Here is a 16,550-nt window from a genome sequence, read left to right on the forward strand (position 1 = left end):
TAATTAACCAAAGGCCAGTTTCCCCATTAACAACTTCCCATGACACTGAATGAAGTGAACAAATTGTGAAGCCTTTCCAGGTGTAGACCAAGAACAAACGCAGAGGTGCAGAAGGTGCCTTGCTCCTTGCAATATTGATCGTGTAGCTTTTCAGAGGGAACATTTCCATTTCAACCCCCACCCCCACCCCTCCATCCCCACAAATAATTAAAGTATAATATTTTACAGCCTGATAAAATTTACAGGGACCCTTGGCAAGTAATTATAGTGCTTCTTTAAAAGAGACCCCATAAAAGATGCATGATTAGAAAGTTACGGGTCTGGATAGAATTACAATGATGTGACAAATAATTTAGAAGTGATAAACCACCCCAAGGAAGGGGGGAGGGCAATTAAAAGAAAAAGGGGGGGTAAAAAAACAAACATTAAACTAACCAGTGATGAAGTCTCATGATGAAAATAATAAATTTCCCCCCAATGTTCAGCATTAAGCTTTTTGTAACTACAAGTTGCTGTGCTTTGGCTAGGGAAGAGATTTTGGCTAGAGAAGCTCTAACTTAATGGCGACGTGAGGTATTTCTTTTCATCAGCAGTTGTTCTGAATCTGGTGCAATAGCTTTCATTTTATCACATACGTTAGATAAATACTCTGTATAGATGTTTTGCAGCACTAATGATCCCTAAGGCTGTGGAACAGTAGCTTGCAGGATTTTAATCTGCCTCCAGATGTTGTCTGAACTCAGTCTTTATAGAGTACACTTATTAGGTTTCAGCTGGAAAAGAAAAAGAAGAAAAGAAACAGAGTGATGGATTCCTGCTCAAAAGACCCTCAGATTTGAGGGAAATGCATGCTTAAGTGTAGGTTTGAAATTTGCTGGTAGGGCCCAAATATACAGAAGTCAAAGGGTATCTGCAGCAGAACGATTAAGGAACATGAAAAAGTCCTTCTCACCTTAATAATTCCTTCTTATAAAAAGATCAACACTAAGGTCACCAAGTCCAAATTTGACACTGATTTGATGGCAGTGTTTTGCTGTTTTCTCCTGCAGTCAGTGACAGAATCAAACACATTAGTCAGATCAATTTGCGCACATCTGCTTTTCAAAAACCAGATGTTGACAGGATGGAAAGGATAGGCAACGTATCTTACCCCAGCTGGTGTTAACTGGGAGGCAAGGTATCTGGATTAGATGTCCATGGCCATGAGAGAAGAACGGTAGAAGTGGCTGTGTATTTCACAAGATATTCATTGTTGGGCTCACTATTTTATTAATGCATTCTTCCCAATCTCCCCAGCCTCTGTACCTTATTGGGAGCAGAAAGGGAATTCAGGTTTGTGAAATTCTTGGCAAGAGCTCACCACCTCTTCTCATATCCTACAGCGGCAAAATCAGAAAGTCTGTTGTAAACTCCTTCTGAGCATATCAGATAATTCCTCTTTAAAGCTCTTTGTTGGGGCAGGCTCTAATTTATTCACAAGTAACAGCAGATTAGCAGGAACTGGAATAAAGTGGATTTTTGTGAATAAAAGTCAGAAGGACTCTACTCCTGTGGAACAGGCAAAACGCTGTGGGCTTAACGCCTCCTGAAGATGAACTGAGGAAATGGTTTCGAGGCCACAGTTGTCACTTGCAATATCAATCAGGCTTTACCTTCCCCATGGTCTGAGTGTAGCACAGTCGGTGAACAAAACAGGAAAGAGAGAAACTACAGAAGAAAATACGGAGATTTCCCAAAGAAACACCTCTTCAGCTTCTCTCATTCTCGCCCTAGGAATCAGACGTTGTAACCCTGCTGCCATATTCTTGCGGTTTGTTGAGTGGAAAATGCACATGTGTTCAAACAGCTGTACTGTTAGAGGCTCCATCCGAAACACAGTGGAACATCTGTAGGACAAGGCAGAGGTGTCAAGTGAAGTGTGTACACCTCGAGCGAACGATACGGTGCTGTGTTGACAGAGCCTTCTGTTGGAGCTGGGTTTTCTCAGCACAGTAGCAGGCAGCTCAGCTTTTCCCAGACAGGGATTTCTCAGGGATTTCTCCAGCTTGACTGCCCATGCTTGAGAAGCAGAGGGCCTCAGAAGTAGGTCCCTGTGGGCACACTGCAGTAGCACATCGCAAGATCTCATCTTTTGGGGATGGTTTGTTAGCACTGTGTCACTGGAGCAGCTTGCAAATGGAATTTATTTACTCTTCAGTCCTTCTGTTTCAAGAAAGAGCCATGCAGGGGTAGCCCGGTGTCTTCAGCAAGAGCTGTGTGTCCAGAGCTTCCGGAATAATACAATTGTGCACAAAAGCCAAAAAGCTTCTTGTGCATACAATATGGAAGTTCCTAAGAGTCTGCTTTTCCAACTGAAACGTAGACAGACTCACACACACCTTTTTTACTTGCCAGTACTGAGAAGATGCAGTTGCAGATCTAAGAATGCACTTGTTAAATGTCAGTTTTACAAGAAAAGAAAGAGCAAGCTAGCATATGGGTAGTATTTCATCTCCAGAAACCTGTGCTTGAGATGACCTCAGCATCAAAGATGAGCTCTGAACTTCCCCATATTCTGGGAATGCCCTAATCCAGAGTTTGGCTCTGATCATTGTATAAGCAAGAGCCATGTGTTAAGCTCAGATCCAGAATGGAGTCTTCCCAAAATCTGAGGAAGTTCAGATCCAGGGTTTTGGCTTTAGCCCACAACTAATTCAAACCAAATTGTCATCAAGATTCCAAGTGGAAATGAGTCAGACAGCCCCATCTCAGCAGCTGACGAGATGTCCACACTGCATAATCACTGCACGCAGTTTGGCAGCCAGCAAGCACCCAGCCTGGGAGCAGAGCACAGCTGCACCTGCAGCTCACAGAGCTCACAGTGCTCCCCAGGGCCCCTTCTGCTCAGCACCCAACTCCCCAAAGGGCACAGCCAGATCCTCTGCAACACCTGGACCTTATCCAGAAGGTGAGCAATGAGCTGTACTATGTACAGATGAGGACTCTGTGAAATACAACTACCTCCAATTTGGGATGGATGCTCAGAGCAACAAATGGATGTTGGTTGCTGTGTATCTCCATTCTTTAATGGCTCTACTTTCTTGCTGCTGAGAGTCCCCAGTCAGGAGCTGCTGTCATCCCTTGGGATACACCTATATTGCAATTCAGAACCCCCTGCATGGCAGCAGGGAGCTTCATTGTGCCATTCCCCAGGCAGATGCCAGGGGGGTGCCTGCCTTGTCCTGTGGCCCTTGTCCTTTTTCCAATGCAGCACAGAGCTCATAAAGAATTTCATGCTTATTTCCCACATGCTTTGAAATGGCAATGGTCAGTAGAAATGTCTTGCTCTCGTTACTAGCAATACTTATATCAGTTCTCTAGAAATTCAGTCAGACCTTCACTGTGCTAAGTGCTTCACAAACATGCAGGAATGCAATTTTACAAGCTACTCGCTCCAGTGTCCAGAGCTGCAGTGGTGACAAACTTGAGCCGGGCAGCTTCCTCCCAGCAGCTCAGGGAAGAGAGGACCACTTCTCCTCTGTCTCAGCCTCTTCAATGGAAGCACACGTGAGCTCAATGGAGAAACTTAAGAGATCTTTCTTTCTTTTCTATGCATTTGTTTTAGAAAAACTTGTTGCATCTTAAGCATCGTCACTCCCTTTGCACAGCTGTAACACATACATATACATTTAGGGAAGGCAAAGTAGCTAAAGCGTGACATGAAGTTGGTGCTGGGTTCTACTTGTGCACAGCACCATACTGGAGGAATAATTACTTTAATGCAACTGAAAAAGCAGCATAGTTTCCTTGCACAACTCTGACCAAAGACACAGCTGTGCTCTGCTTTCTGAACCTGTAGCTCAACTGGGGCAGAGAAACCCCTCTCTGGAGGGTGTGAGACATGGGCAAAAGCCTGGAGTAACCCACAGACAGAGGATGAAATAGCAGCATTTCTTTCAGTGTTTTGCCTCTCAGGAAAGAGTTAATGAAAAGTAGCTAGACATAGCGTGGTGTTTCTTATGGAACCACGTGTTGTGAGAATAATGCAAGTGAACAGCTTTCGCAATGATGCTGAGGTCATTTGACCACAAGCCTCCAGCTCTATTATTTGCAAGGCAGAGATTCTGGGACAGAGTTGTGGGCAAAAGTTCTCATTCATGGGAATTTTGCCAAATCTCTACAGACCTTAGAGACACCTGGAAGGAGATAAACATGACAATTATTTGCTAAAAGAAGGGGCACTTCTCTCAGCCACCCCCACCCCATAGCAAGTCAGCAGCCTGTTGTGGTTTTGTCCCACGTGATGCCTCCAAGAGAGACAAAGAAGCACAGTGTCCTATCGGAGTGAATCACATAACTTGAAAATGACCTGATTCACACATTTTTCCATTCTCCATAGCTGATGTGAGTGTTTAAAGAAGATATAATAGGTTCTGGTGTTTAGTCTGCAAGTTGTTGAAGCCTATGCTCTATTTTCCAGCTCAAGTTCAAACACAGGAAAACACTGTCTTTTTAATGAAGAGCCTTCTTGTTAGACATGGCCAAATGCCTGCACAGGGCCTGCTCAAAGACCTTGGAGGGCTCAGAAGAGCAAAAAGCAGCATTGATACCAATGTGGTTCCAGGATGTGCTCAGACAACCCTGGTTGCCATATAAAGAGCAGAACATGTTGTGGTCTAAGTAAAGAAATATCTCACAGATTAATAATAGATAAAAGTAATCAAGCTGCATATTTCTATATCTAACAGCAAAGGGAAATCTAATTGATTTTTAACTGCATCAAGAAATCTCCCTGGCTGTGGCACTAAAAGCTGAATGCTGTAACTTGGGCCTGACAAATTGAGGACCAAACACTGCTTTTCGTAAACAGCTGAAAACCTCCTAATGACTAAAAGCAGGACTCAGGCCCCCTGCAACTAAAATAAAGTTGCTCAAGAACCTCATTAGAGGAGTCAGCCTGATACAGGAACTGGACACAAGATCTAGAGAACACGCAGCATGTATGCCAGCCACTGCCTTTGTTTATCTTGGTTTCAGCGGTTTGCTTTATGTTCCAGTTGGAATGGTACATGTATATCTTATATATTCAGCAAATACAATTTTCAGAATAATCTGTAGCACCACAACTGGCATCTGCCCAGATCCAGCATGTCAACAACCACCAGGCTTCTCCTTTAATGGATTCTTGCAGTCAGTGACACATGGGTGGGCAACCTGTCTCTGAAGGGTCTTCCCCCCACACACCCCAAAAGGAGAAGTTGTTTTCCACGTTCACTTCTGCCCGATCAATCTTTCATTCTCAGTGTTGACCCAGGTCAATATGGATAATAAAATCACCAGGCAATCGCTACAGCCAAGCTTGGAAACTAGCTGGCTGAATAGACGAGAGATGGACAGAGAGAGGTTAAAGGGTTTGTCCCGTCTGAAAGGGAAATGGGTACAACCAAAAAGACATTAATATCTTGGGTATTATGACCTACAGCCCAGTGGTCTCAGTGTGCTCTTTCCAACCCAAACAGTCATCTTACATCACTGGCAGCCAGGATGTCCCAGTAGATCCCATCTCTCCCAGGGCACCACTGTAAATAAGACTCAGTTTGCAATGAAACATTGACATTGCAGGGGTAAAACTGAGGTCAGAATGTGGGCCAAATTTTCAATATTATCCTAAACTGGACATTTATATTTTGAAGGACTAGAGAGTACAAGCTCTCTGTTCTGTAATAAGTGGATAATTTCTGCTTTAAAATCAGGAGTTCTTGTGTTGATGGATTCTCAGGTCTTCACGCATGTGTGAAGTACTCAGTGCAGCACACAAAGCACCACTGAACTTCATGCCATCCTCCAGGCAAGCTCCTCCAGGGAGCTATGGTCTCAACAGCTAGTTAACAACTAGTTAAAGGGAACAACAAAACTCCTTCAACTTCCCCTTGAGAACAGTGTTAAACAAGGACAAGTGACCCAGCAACATGTTCAGAGACATGGGGTACCACCAAGAAAGGGGTGGGTGTGCATCCTTCCTGCTCTGACAGACTGCGGTGAGTGTGGCTCTGGGGATTTATATTTTCATTCCAGGTATTTGTGTTTACTTTTTATTTGCTCTTTAAATCACTTGAGGAGCCTTTTGTGGGGCTGAAATAACATCACACCAGACCTTCTCACGGTTCTCCAGTTCCCTAGGAGTCAAAACATAGTGGGGAAAAAAAAAAACAAACAGATCTCGCATTATTTTTGGCCACACAAATTGCACCCAGGGGAAGGAAGAGTAGAAGACCATTAAAAAACATAGTCATAAATAATGGAATATTGAGGTTTGGGGGAGTTACTGTGGAGCCTGAACACAGGTTAAGGATCAAAGATTGATTACAATTGCTTTCCTGGTTCCATAGATCCTACCTGCTGTTCCTCAGACATTGCACTGCGTGGCTAAGATCATCCTTCACCTCAGCATAACACCATACCAACACAAAGCCAGATCTCACTTACACGTTAACCCATGTGAAGCTGCGTGTCACTGGGTGGCTCAAGGATATGTCCCAGCTGTTAGAAAGATGCAGGCTCACAGCTGATCCCATCATTCCATTATTCACACATGAACAGAAACACAGAGGAGTGCTCAGCATGATGTTATTGGCAGTAGGCAGACTGCTCTTCTCTCCTATAGAATAGTGAACTGCCACTCTGGGTACATCCAGAGGATGTCTCCAAAATCCAGTGTCTTTTCACCTAATAACCTCATACCTACAGCTTGAGGGATGTATTTCTGTGTCCAAGCTAGTGTCCTTCTAAGGGTAGTTGGGGTGCAATACATCCCATTAGGCTTTAGATATTTGCTGATGAGATTACTGCCCTGGGTACTGCTATAACACAAGGGAAAAAGATGAGCATTTCTGAATGCTCTTATGAATAAGGGAGGCGAGAAGAGCCATTCAACAGTACTCTCCCTTGCCCACCAACAACAAAACCACACCAGCTGCCTAGCTCAGGCACATCATCTACACAGAGGCTTACTCAGGTTGCTCAGATATAGAGATACCTGAAGTAGTGAAAGATATTTCCCATACTATATAACAGAACACACAACATGCTTAAAACCACGGTTAACTTGCAGCATAGCCATACCCTGAGCAGCCCATTCCTTTCTGCTCCCTCCTGGTTCAGAGGAGAGCTTCCTGTCCCCCCACAGGTGCACCTGTTCTTCTCAGGGGGAACCCAGTTGGTAGATGAGGATTGGGAGAAGCACAGGCACAGCCTGGTTCCTCTTTTCCACATCCCTGTTAGGAGCTCACTAAGCACAGCACTGACCTCTAAATACAGCACTGCTATTTTGGACATGCCATGTGGCCTGGGAGGCAGCTCCTGCCACATCCTGCCTTCACACGGCATTCAGCATGGATGGAAGCACTCTTCATTCATACCCAATTCCCATTTTGAGCATGGATAATCATAAAATACTCTCTCTGGCCTCTGTGTTCACTCTAACAGGCCTTGGTTTCACACCAGGAACCTACTTTCAGCATCCTGAGCTTCATTAATGTTGTTTACACCCTAAAAGCACATTGAAAGGTGTTAATTGAGTAACATACTTCCAGAAAAAGCATATGTACGGGGAAGATGTAATGAAACCCTATGGCTGACAGGGCTACTGAGGAGCAGTTTTCGTGTACATCCCTAGGAAAAGCCATAACTTGTTCATCTTAGCTTAAAAGGAGGGTTGCAATGATTTCTAACTTCTGCTAAAAGAAAAGAGATTCAGGTTTGCCATGTTTCCAGCCCTTTTAAGGATTTTTTGCTGGATAAATGCAGAAGGTGAGGCTGTGAGATGCTTCTGCATTTCAGGTGCTTTCACAGTTGCACAGCCTTAAAATAAACAGAGCAGAAAGGGGGGTCCTAATACAATACAAATCACAGCAATGACAGCAGAGCTGCAAGGTCCCAGGCAAGCAAAGTTTTCCTTAAATGCAACAACCATAGGCACAGAAATAAAGGCAATAATCTGCTTACCTTCAGAAGACCTCTGGAATGCAATGATCTCCAACAAATTACTCTTACTACCACCAACAACTCTTAAATGAGAGCTGGGGAGGGGTGGATCCTGGCTCCACACCTTCTGGTCACTCAGGTACATTGCATGCAGCTGAGCTCCCTTGGGTTGGCCCTGCCTTCCTACCAGGTGCTCCATCACTGCTTACAGACCATGACTAAGTGTTTCCAATATAGATGGTTTCCATGTGAAAGAGCTCAAATCTGGTAGTAAATGTTAAAGATAATGCTATGTGCACAGATCCATTGCACTAGGAAAACAGAGGCTGAACCAAAACTGAGCGCTTTAGGCTGTGGTGTCTCTATACATCTCTGTATAGAGTGGAACAGCTGGAGCAGGGATAGGTGATAGAAGAGGCAAATGGGGGAAAAAAGGAAAAAGGAGAGCTATTACAATATATATATATACTATTAAAAAAAGAAAACAACAATAACAACAAAAAAAGACAGTCATGCAGTTACTGGAATTAAAAACATTTGTGATTCAGGTGCTTTTACAGAAAGTGAGTAGGGAATCTGAAAAAGCACAAGGAAATAAATATGAAGAGACTGATGATAAGGGTTTGGAAGGAAATCATGGCAGGGAAAGGAAATTTCAGGACATGAACTGAAGCTATAACTTGCTTCATATCAGCTCACTGAGGAGACATCTTCTAATGCTTTTGGCCTTTAATGACCTGTGGCACAGCCAAGATGAGGAATGAGAAGAGGTCTGACTGGTGGTTGGATCATGCTGTGAAGCCACCCAGTTCTCACTTCTTCATGTTGTGACATTCCAAGCCACTAAATTTTTACAACACTTCCATAGGAAACAAAAAGCAAAAGCACCACAGAAGCTAAAAAATATCTCAAACACTTCTGTTGGGCAGCAGCGTGCTCTGTCCTTGTGCTCTGGTCTCCACAGAGAGCACAAAGCCATGCCATGCTGATGGGCAGTGTGATAGAGGCAAACCTGGGGTGAAACTGCTGCACTTAGGAACATGGGTGATTTCATTCAAAAGGGAATCGTGATCAAAAGGGAATCAGAAAATGCCTTTCCATCTGTTGTATTAATAGCTGGTTAACAATGTGATCTAAGTAAGATGAGCAAAGGAAGCGGTCCTATTAAGAAATACACAGAAGTCTGATCTGGCTTTCATACCTAATGAAAAAGACTGCCTTCTTTAAATTACAAAGGCATGTGTGACACAGCCTCATTCAACACAATCAGGTTATGAATATAAGTGTGAATAATCATCCAAGTCATGCTAACATTACCTTGATTATATTCTTTGTGTGCAGAAATGATTGTTTCATGGCCCCATTCAAACTACAAGTACTACAAGTACAATAAGTACAAGCTTAGTTGTTTTCCTAGCAAAAGATAGAAAATAGTTTGGTCTCTTCCCTGGTAACTGAAACAAGTGTTTCCATGGGCAAGAGAACTAATGAATTTTGATTTCTCATGATTTGTACCATGTGGATTCCTGACTTACTTGAAATCTAGGAGAGCTGCAGCATTGATGCTTTCCTCATTAAGTGTGTATGTGAGAAGAGTTTTAAAGTGCTTTAAACATAGGAGATAATCCTTTGGATACCTATCAGGGATAGAAACGTTCACTAAGGAGAGGAGTTTCAGTTGTCCAGGATTGAGACTGAGCCAAGACTGAAGCTCTTGACATCAGCATAGGCACTATGAGTTTTTTTCCTTCCTCTACCCTCTCCCCACACTACTACAAAAACTGTATGAACTCAAATCCTCTTAGAGCCCTACTGTTTTATCAAAGTCAGTTCCAGTACACCAAAAAGTTCAGGTGTCATTAAAGATGGCTGACTGGCACAGAGCAAAGATCTCATATCCTTAAGGATGTAGGTAGCAAATAAGGCTGATGTTTTCAAACATCTCTGGAGGGAGCTGGATTCCCTTTTCCTGGAGAAATAAGCCCTCAACTTACTTTGAACAACTCTAGAGATCCCAATTGGAACACAACAGCCACAGCGTTGCACAGGAAGTGACACACTTGCCCATTGCCACGGCACCAAAAATGGAAATTATTCACTACAGCCTCTTGTGTCGTTACACGCTCAGTGCAGCAGCAAAGTGTTTGCAATGCCTTCTCAGATATGTGGATCAAAGCCGAAGGTCAGTGCGGTCAGCAAGCAGCCTTAGTTACCACCACACCCAGCCCAAGCATTCTTCCTTCTCCTCTGCTGACAGCCAGGGCTGACTCCCCGCATGTGACTCCCCCACCATCCCCTCCCCACCACAGGTTTCTGGTCTTGCACAACCGAGGCTACAAATTGCATGGGCAAATTTGTCACACTGCAGGCCAAGAGTGCCAGGCTGCATTTCCCCTTTTCCCCATCCTCTCTCTGCCTCTCCCCCCAGCACACACGCACCCAACCCACTCCTCATTGGTTCCAGCAGTTTGTCTGTGTTCTCCACAGCTGCACAGAAGGCATGTTAGGAGAGGCTTTGCAAAGTTAAGGAGTTGAAGGATACCCTCCTAGACTTGTCACGAGCGAAGAAAAAAACAAATGCATTTCTCCAGGGGAATCTTGAAAGCTGTGATGAGGTTATCTATAATTTAAAGAAAAAGAAACTCAGTAAGAAGCAAACAGCTCTTTGGAAAGTCCTCGAACACAGTAGATATCAACAGAATGTTTCTACCACTCTCAGGAAGTACTGCCAGCCCACATCTTTCTGCTAACTCCTAATGGGTCCATTAACTACTCCTAAATAATGATGGAAACCATATGGGTGCACAGGTGGTCTCTCAATAAATACCAAATGAATTCAGTATGATCACCATTAACACAATTAATACCCAGCCAATCTACAATGATGGAACTATTAAAATTAAGCGTTACTATATTTCCTCAGTCCCATGGCAATTTTACAATGGAAACAAACAAAAGCTTAGAATTAACTTTTTTATTATTATTTTTTTATTGCAGTTATTTGATTTTATTTACTTACAGGCAGGTTTCTGTGTTCTCTGTGGTGTCTTTGCTCTGCTCTGTGCATCCGGAGGTATTTTGACACTGAGAATAAATAACTTGGAGAAAAAATAATTAAAAACATCTAATTAAAGCAAATGGTTTTTACTTTGGGGAGTGGGGAGGGGGGGTTAAATGTATGAGTCTGGATGTGGACGCTCCCTGCTTTCTACAGAAGGCTGTAAACTTGGGCAATGAATATGAGATTGCCACAGCTGCTCTTTTTATCATCTACACCACAAGTTCATCCCTGTTCCCTGATGGAACTATTAGCATGGTTGGGGTTTCATTTTAATTTTTTTTGGATCAGATCAGTACTATTCCAGTGTATGTGGTGGTCCATTTAATTGTCAAAGGAAGAGGAACACATTCAGAAGTGACCTTCTGTAATGAAATGCCTGACATCATCTCATCTTCAGCCCACATGGTTGATACGATATTTTGGCTTTCAAACTAGAAAAAATTAAGTTTTTAGTTTGTAGAACCAGACCAGTGATCCAGGTTCAGGTTCAGTTTCCATTTCATGTTTCCCTTGAAATCAATAGCAAAGCTCCCCTGAGGTGGATGAAGCAGTATCAGTTCCAAAGTCTGTGTGGTCGAGTGCAGGTCAAATTGAAGGTCCTGGCTTTTATCCATCTTCTCAGCAGATGAAAAAGGGGTGCTTTAAATTTTGCATAATGTTGTCCATTTTGCTCCAGAGACTACTTAATATGAATCACTGCAGTCTTGACTGAGAGAGATTTGGACATAAGGATTTGGGACCCTTTAAGCCCTAACAAACTTGGTCCTGCTCTGCAGGGCACTGGGGTCAGAGGGACATTGTTGATGCAGCAGAAACTGAGTATGGCAAAAACATTACTTGAAATCAGTGCATTTCACCACTGGGGCTTTGGTTGGAAAACTCATGTCTCATCAGTTTCACAGGGTACTTGCTTGGATTGATGGCAGTTTCAGGCTTGCTGCAGCTTGTGCCAAGTTAAGGGAGAGATTTCTCAATGCATGGGTGCAAACTATATTCTGAAAAGAACAGAGAACTCCTCGTTGAGACTGCAGTGAATGAGATGCATCCTTTATTTTATGGCTGGAGAGATCCCAGTGCATCTTGAGTTTCAGGACAAACTTTCGGATCTGCTCCTTTCTGCCAGACCAGGATTTCAGCCTCCAGATGTCCCTGCAGTTTTTGATTTTCACAGCTTCTCAGATTGAACCTGTCTGGCAAAACCAAACAGACACATGCAGCCGGGAACTGCCCGCAATTATGTCGTGTTTTCGTATCATTTGTGTCCTTAAACAATCCACTCACTTCTATCCAGTACAACATCTTTATACCCAATAAATACGCTACTGAGAACAATCTGTGTGAGGCTTGGGTGAAGCTGCACTTGAAAGTTCCCTAAACAGTGGTTCTATGAAACATGTTGCATGTGCAGCACAAAGCTCATTTCACAATTCCTTGCTAACTTTTCATATAAGCTGCCTTGCACATAGACTGCTCTCAAGTGTTTCTGATTATCTCCAAGTATCAGTGCTCTTGAATAGAAGTCTGTGTTCCTAATTTTAATACCGTAATTTTGCAGTGTGCTAAGGTAAACAGGGACAATGCACTCTTTGTTTCAGAACTCGAATGCCCACGAAGTTATTCATCAATCTCTTTTTCATTTAAATTCACACTTTACCTTAATTTGTGTTTCAAATGCAGATGAGGTCTTAATTAAATAAAAATTCAGCAGATGGTTTCACATTCTCTGTTCAATTTACATTTCTTGTACCTTTCTAAATGCTGGACTTTATCTCCGGATCCAGAAGTATTACCATTAGACCTCTTCTTTTAAACAAATACATAATAATTGGTAGGCTGAAGTGGACTACACAGGAATAAATTAAATATTGATTACCAAATCTTAAAAGCCTCAAGTTTGTGCATACATTCGGAATAAATATCCAAAACTTTGCATGAACCTTCAGAAATGAATAAAAATTTGAACATGTACCAGAGGTTTCATTTTCTTTCAGTTTAACAGCAAAAAGAGTTGACAGGAAGAGGCAGCCTTTTCTCTTAGGTTATGTGACATCTTTATCTCATCACCCAGGGGTCTGAGAGGTTAATTTGACAAGAAAACAAACAAACAACAAACAACCAAATGGGGGGGAATTTTCAGTAATCAATGTTGATCTACAGGAAAATCAACAGCGTAGTTGTACCCAGACTCAGAGCAGGAGCTGAGGGGCTCCAAGTGTCTTTTGTTCCACTCCTGTTGGTCATCAGCTGAGATACAGCAAGAGTGATATGCAAAATGACAAGATAAAAAACAAACACTAAAACTTTTTCTATTATGTCTGATTCTGCCTAGTAGATGAGTAAATATATCCCACCCTTCTCAGAGGGATTGTTGGCACTTTTTTGTTGTCTCCTTCAGAGGAAATTAAGAAGCAAAGAACTCTGTCCACTTCAGTTCCATTTGAAGTAATTCCATATGCACAGAGTACAAAAAGCAGCCTCATGTTGCCCATTCCCTTTATGCTATGCATCCACTATTGCCCACATCCTTACAGGGTACACACTGATAAAATTAGGCTGCTTCTCTTCTGCTCATGTTAGTTTCCTGTTCAGCACTTATTTATAAGCCCACGTGAATCTACTTTGTCCTACAGGCTCTTCTACCTCTGCATTGCTAACCATATCACTGCATTACTCGCAGCAAACTCATAAATTGTTTCCTTTCAACTTCCTTCCTTTGTGTGTTGTGCAAGTGGAGTGGCCCTGCAGCATGTTGCTGGATGGGGATTCCAATTGCACACCCCGCAGCTGTAGGTCTCCATCACCTCCCAACCTGCCTGGGGGTTTCACTTATTTATTTGGAAGTAGCCTCAGCAAATGTGACGATATTGGTGTAGTTCAGCAGCCTGAAGGAAAAGAAATCTATTCAGCTTCTCTTTTAAAGAGATATTCCCTACTGGCTAATAAAAACTTTAATAAAAATTCTGTTGATGCTTTGCAGATGTCCCCAAGAGCTGAGTGCTGGGTGGGCATGGTGCAGCTAGCAGGTACAAAGAGACAGAATTCGGGCCCAAGAAGCAGTTGGATGGCTGCTAGAATTTATGGTAAGTGAGAAGAGTGGAAGACAGATCCAGGTGGGGTTTGTGGTCAGGAAAGTTTCAGTGAGGGGCTGAAGTGGGGCTGTGCTTTATGTTTGCAGTTACTAAAATGCCCTTATTTGTTCCAACTGAGGAAATATTCCTTCTGAACAGTGGAAATGTCATCAGCTTGGACATCCTCGTGAGGTTTCTAGCATCTGTGGGTATGTACAAAAAAATACTTCACAAAGCAAGTTCCTCTTTGGGGATCATGGGATTCAAAGTGCTTTCTGGGGCTCTTGATGTTCACATCTGTTGGTTGTATGTTTGAAGTTCCAGTTTGGACCTGCTCTGGGCTCAGATAAAAGAGGAAGAACATGATGTTGTCCTAAAGGAGGGTGCTGGCATGAAACCACAAGCGGTCACTTGCGGCAGCAAGCTTTGCTTTGTCCCTGTCAGAAATGAGAGGAGAAGAAAAGCACGTCTGGGGAGCTGCAGAACTCCAGGTTGCTCAGACGACTCCTTCCCAAGCAACTGTGCATAGAACAGTATCATCATGGGTTTGGTGATGGAGGTTGGTGTTATCGAGTCTTGGTGGCACATTGATAAATATGCATTAAACTGCACAGGCTCAAAATCTTCCACTCTCTACCACGTTTCTGTTGGGTTTGTGCTTTTTTGGAGATAAAATGTTTTCTCTCTCAGTTAGGGCTGTAAGATCCCTACTCGGGGTCTGGTGCTTTGCTCTCTGGGCTGAGTCCCTCTGAACAGCAGTGCTGCTGCTCACCCAGTAGCCACATTCACTGGACTTGGGCACAGCCTCATCCCTTCTGCCATCAAAGTGAAAAATGGATAGGAAAAACTGAGCATAAACTGACTGATACTTTTGCCCAGTACAAGCTGGCTTAATTTTGGAAACAGGCACAACAGCACTACAGCTCTTGTGATGCCAAAAAAGCCTTTCTGAAGGGAAAATACATCCTTCATTTGTCCACTGTGTTTTTTAATCATGATCCCTCCACAGATGAAAATGTCAATGTTAGATAAAAATGAGAGCAAGTCACTTGGTTGACTCTTAAAGATGCACTCAGTGCAGCCACGGTTAGGTTTGCAGGACAGTAAGAGTCTTCAGGAGAGCCATTGATCCATCAAGAAGGGGGAAGTAGGGGCATTCACTGCTGGATAAAAATAAGCTACTTGAGCAAGAGATGGCACAAGCTGCTGTGGTTTGCTTTCACGTGACACCTTGAAGAGGAAATAGAGGAGATGACTTAGACGGACATTGAGATGACTTAGGTAGGGCAGTGCCCCTCAGAATGATTCATATAACTTCAAAGTAGCCTCTCTTTCTCACATGCAAATTTTCCATTTGGCACAGTTGACATGGGTATAGAGGAAGAAAGGGATTGCCCTTGTGCAGTTCTCCTGCGTGTAGGAACAACGATTGAAAAAAAACCTGATTTCACATGGCCACCCTTAAGCATTACCTCGTCTGATTCAAATATTAACACAGAGTCCCCACTATGTATGTGTGTATATATATATATGTATACATATATGTACACAAAACTCTTGCTTACCATCCCCTTACTGCTCACAGCTACACATGAAGGAGAGAGGTTCCGGATGTGGATTCAGTGGGGTAGAAAAGTAAAGCTTTCCCAATTTAAGGAAATAAGAAGTTAAGGGAACAGAGAGATGAAAAGATAAAATTAGCTCTTGGAGAGATTAAACTTAAGTGCCCATAACTAGAAGCCAACTTCCAGCTAACAGTGCAGGGCAGATGGATCCTGAGCTGGTAAAAGAGCATCTCAGTAAAGTTCGAGTTTCAGTTTCTTCTACCAAGGCAACATCAGAAGTATTTCAGATTTCTGAATTTTTGTTGTTTGCTCTCCCTCCCGCCCTCCCCCACATTCAACCGGGAAGGAGGAGTATATTCTCTTTGAAAGTGTTTTTCAAACAGACTTAGTCCAGCGGGTGATTAGTCCACATGTCTGTGGTTTGTGTGTGTGTATGCATTCAAATACACAGGAGGCAGAGAAGAAAAGAGGACTGGAGGCAAAGTGGATCCAAAGTATGAGCTATCTCCTTATTAAAGACATACCACAGCCTGCATGTAACTCCCAATGAACTCTTAGATCACCACATGACCTATTTATCTCCATTAGAAGCGACAAGATGTAACCCAGTGCCCTTATCCTGATCCCGTGAACTTAGAAGCTCATAGTGGTTCACAGCAAACTGCTGCCTTCAGAAGGGTGGCATACATAAGGCTTTGCCCGGATGGGAAGCATCTTATCCAGGGTTCTCCTGACTCTGAGTCAGCTTTCCTGCAGGGCTGTCAGCCTGGCATTCATTAGGAGGCCTGCAAATGACATTGCTGAAAAGCCATAAGTCAAATCCAAGATGGCAGATGGAGTGGTTTGTTGGGTGAACAGTGCTCACCTCAAAGTTGCTGGACAAACAATTTCATG

The 16,550-nt window shown here is 43.1% G+C and overlaps 2 long non-coding RNA genes across 2 annotated transcripts; one reads left to right on the forward strand and one right to left on the reverse strand.

The window, feature by feature from the left end:
* Window positions 1-923: 923 nt before the first annotated feature.
* On the reverse strand, window positions 924-8,255 carry LOC116654292. The gene is made up of 2 exons (XR_004309430.1): window positions 7,984-8,255; window positions 924-4,175 (listed from the first exon to the last, which is right to left on the reverse strand). It is a non-coding gene; the product is annotated as an uncharacterized LOC116654292 (long non-coding RNA).
* LOC107322904 lies at window positions 2,796-14,713 on the forward strand. The gene is made up of 4 exons (XR_001559098.2): window positions 2,796-2,947; window positions 14,001-14,103; window positions 14,199-14,300; window positions 14,410-14,713. It is a non-coding gene; the product is annotated as an uncharacterized LOC107322904 (long non-coding RNA).
* Window positions 14,714-16,550: the final 1,837 nt, after the last annotated feature.

The sequence above is a fragment of the Coturnix japonica genome, chromosome 20, assembly GCF_001577835.2.
Source record: "Coturnix japonica isolate 7356 chromosome 20, Coturnix japonica 2.1, whole genome shotgun sequence".
In the NCBI taxonomy this organism is placed as follows: Eukaryota; Metazoa; Chordata; class Aves; order Galliformes; family Phasianidae; genus Coturnix; species Coturnix japonica.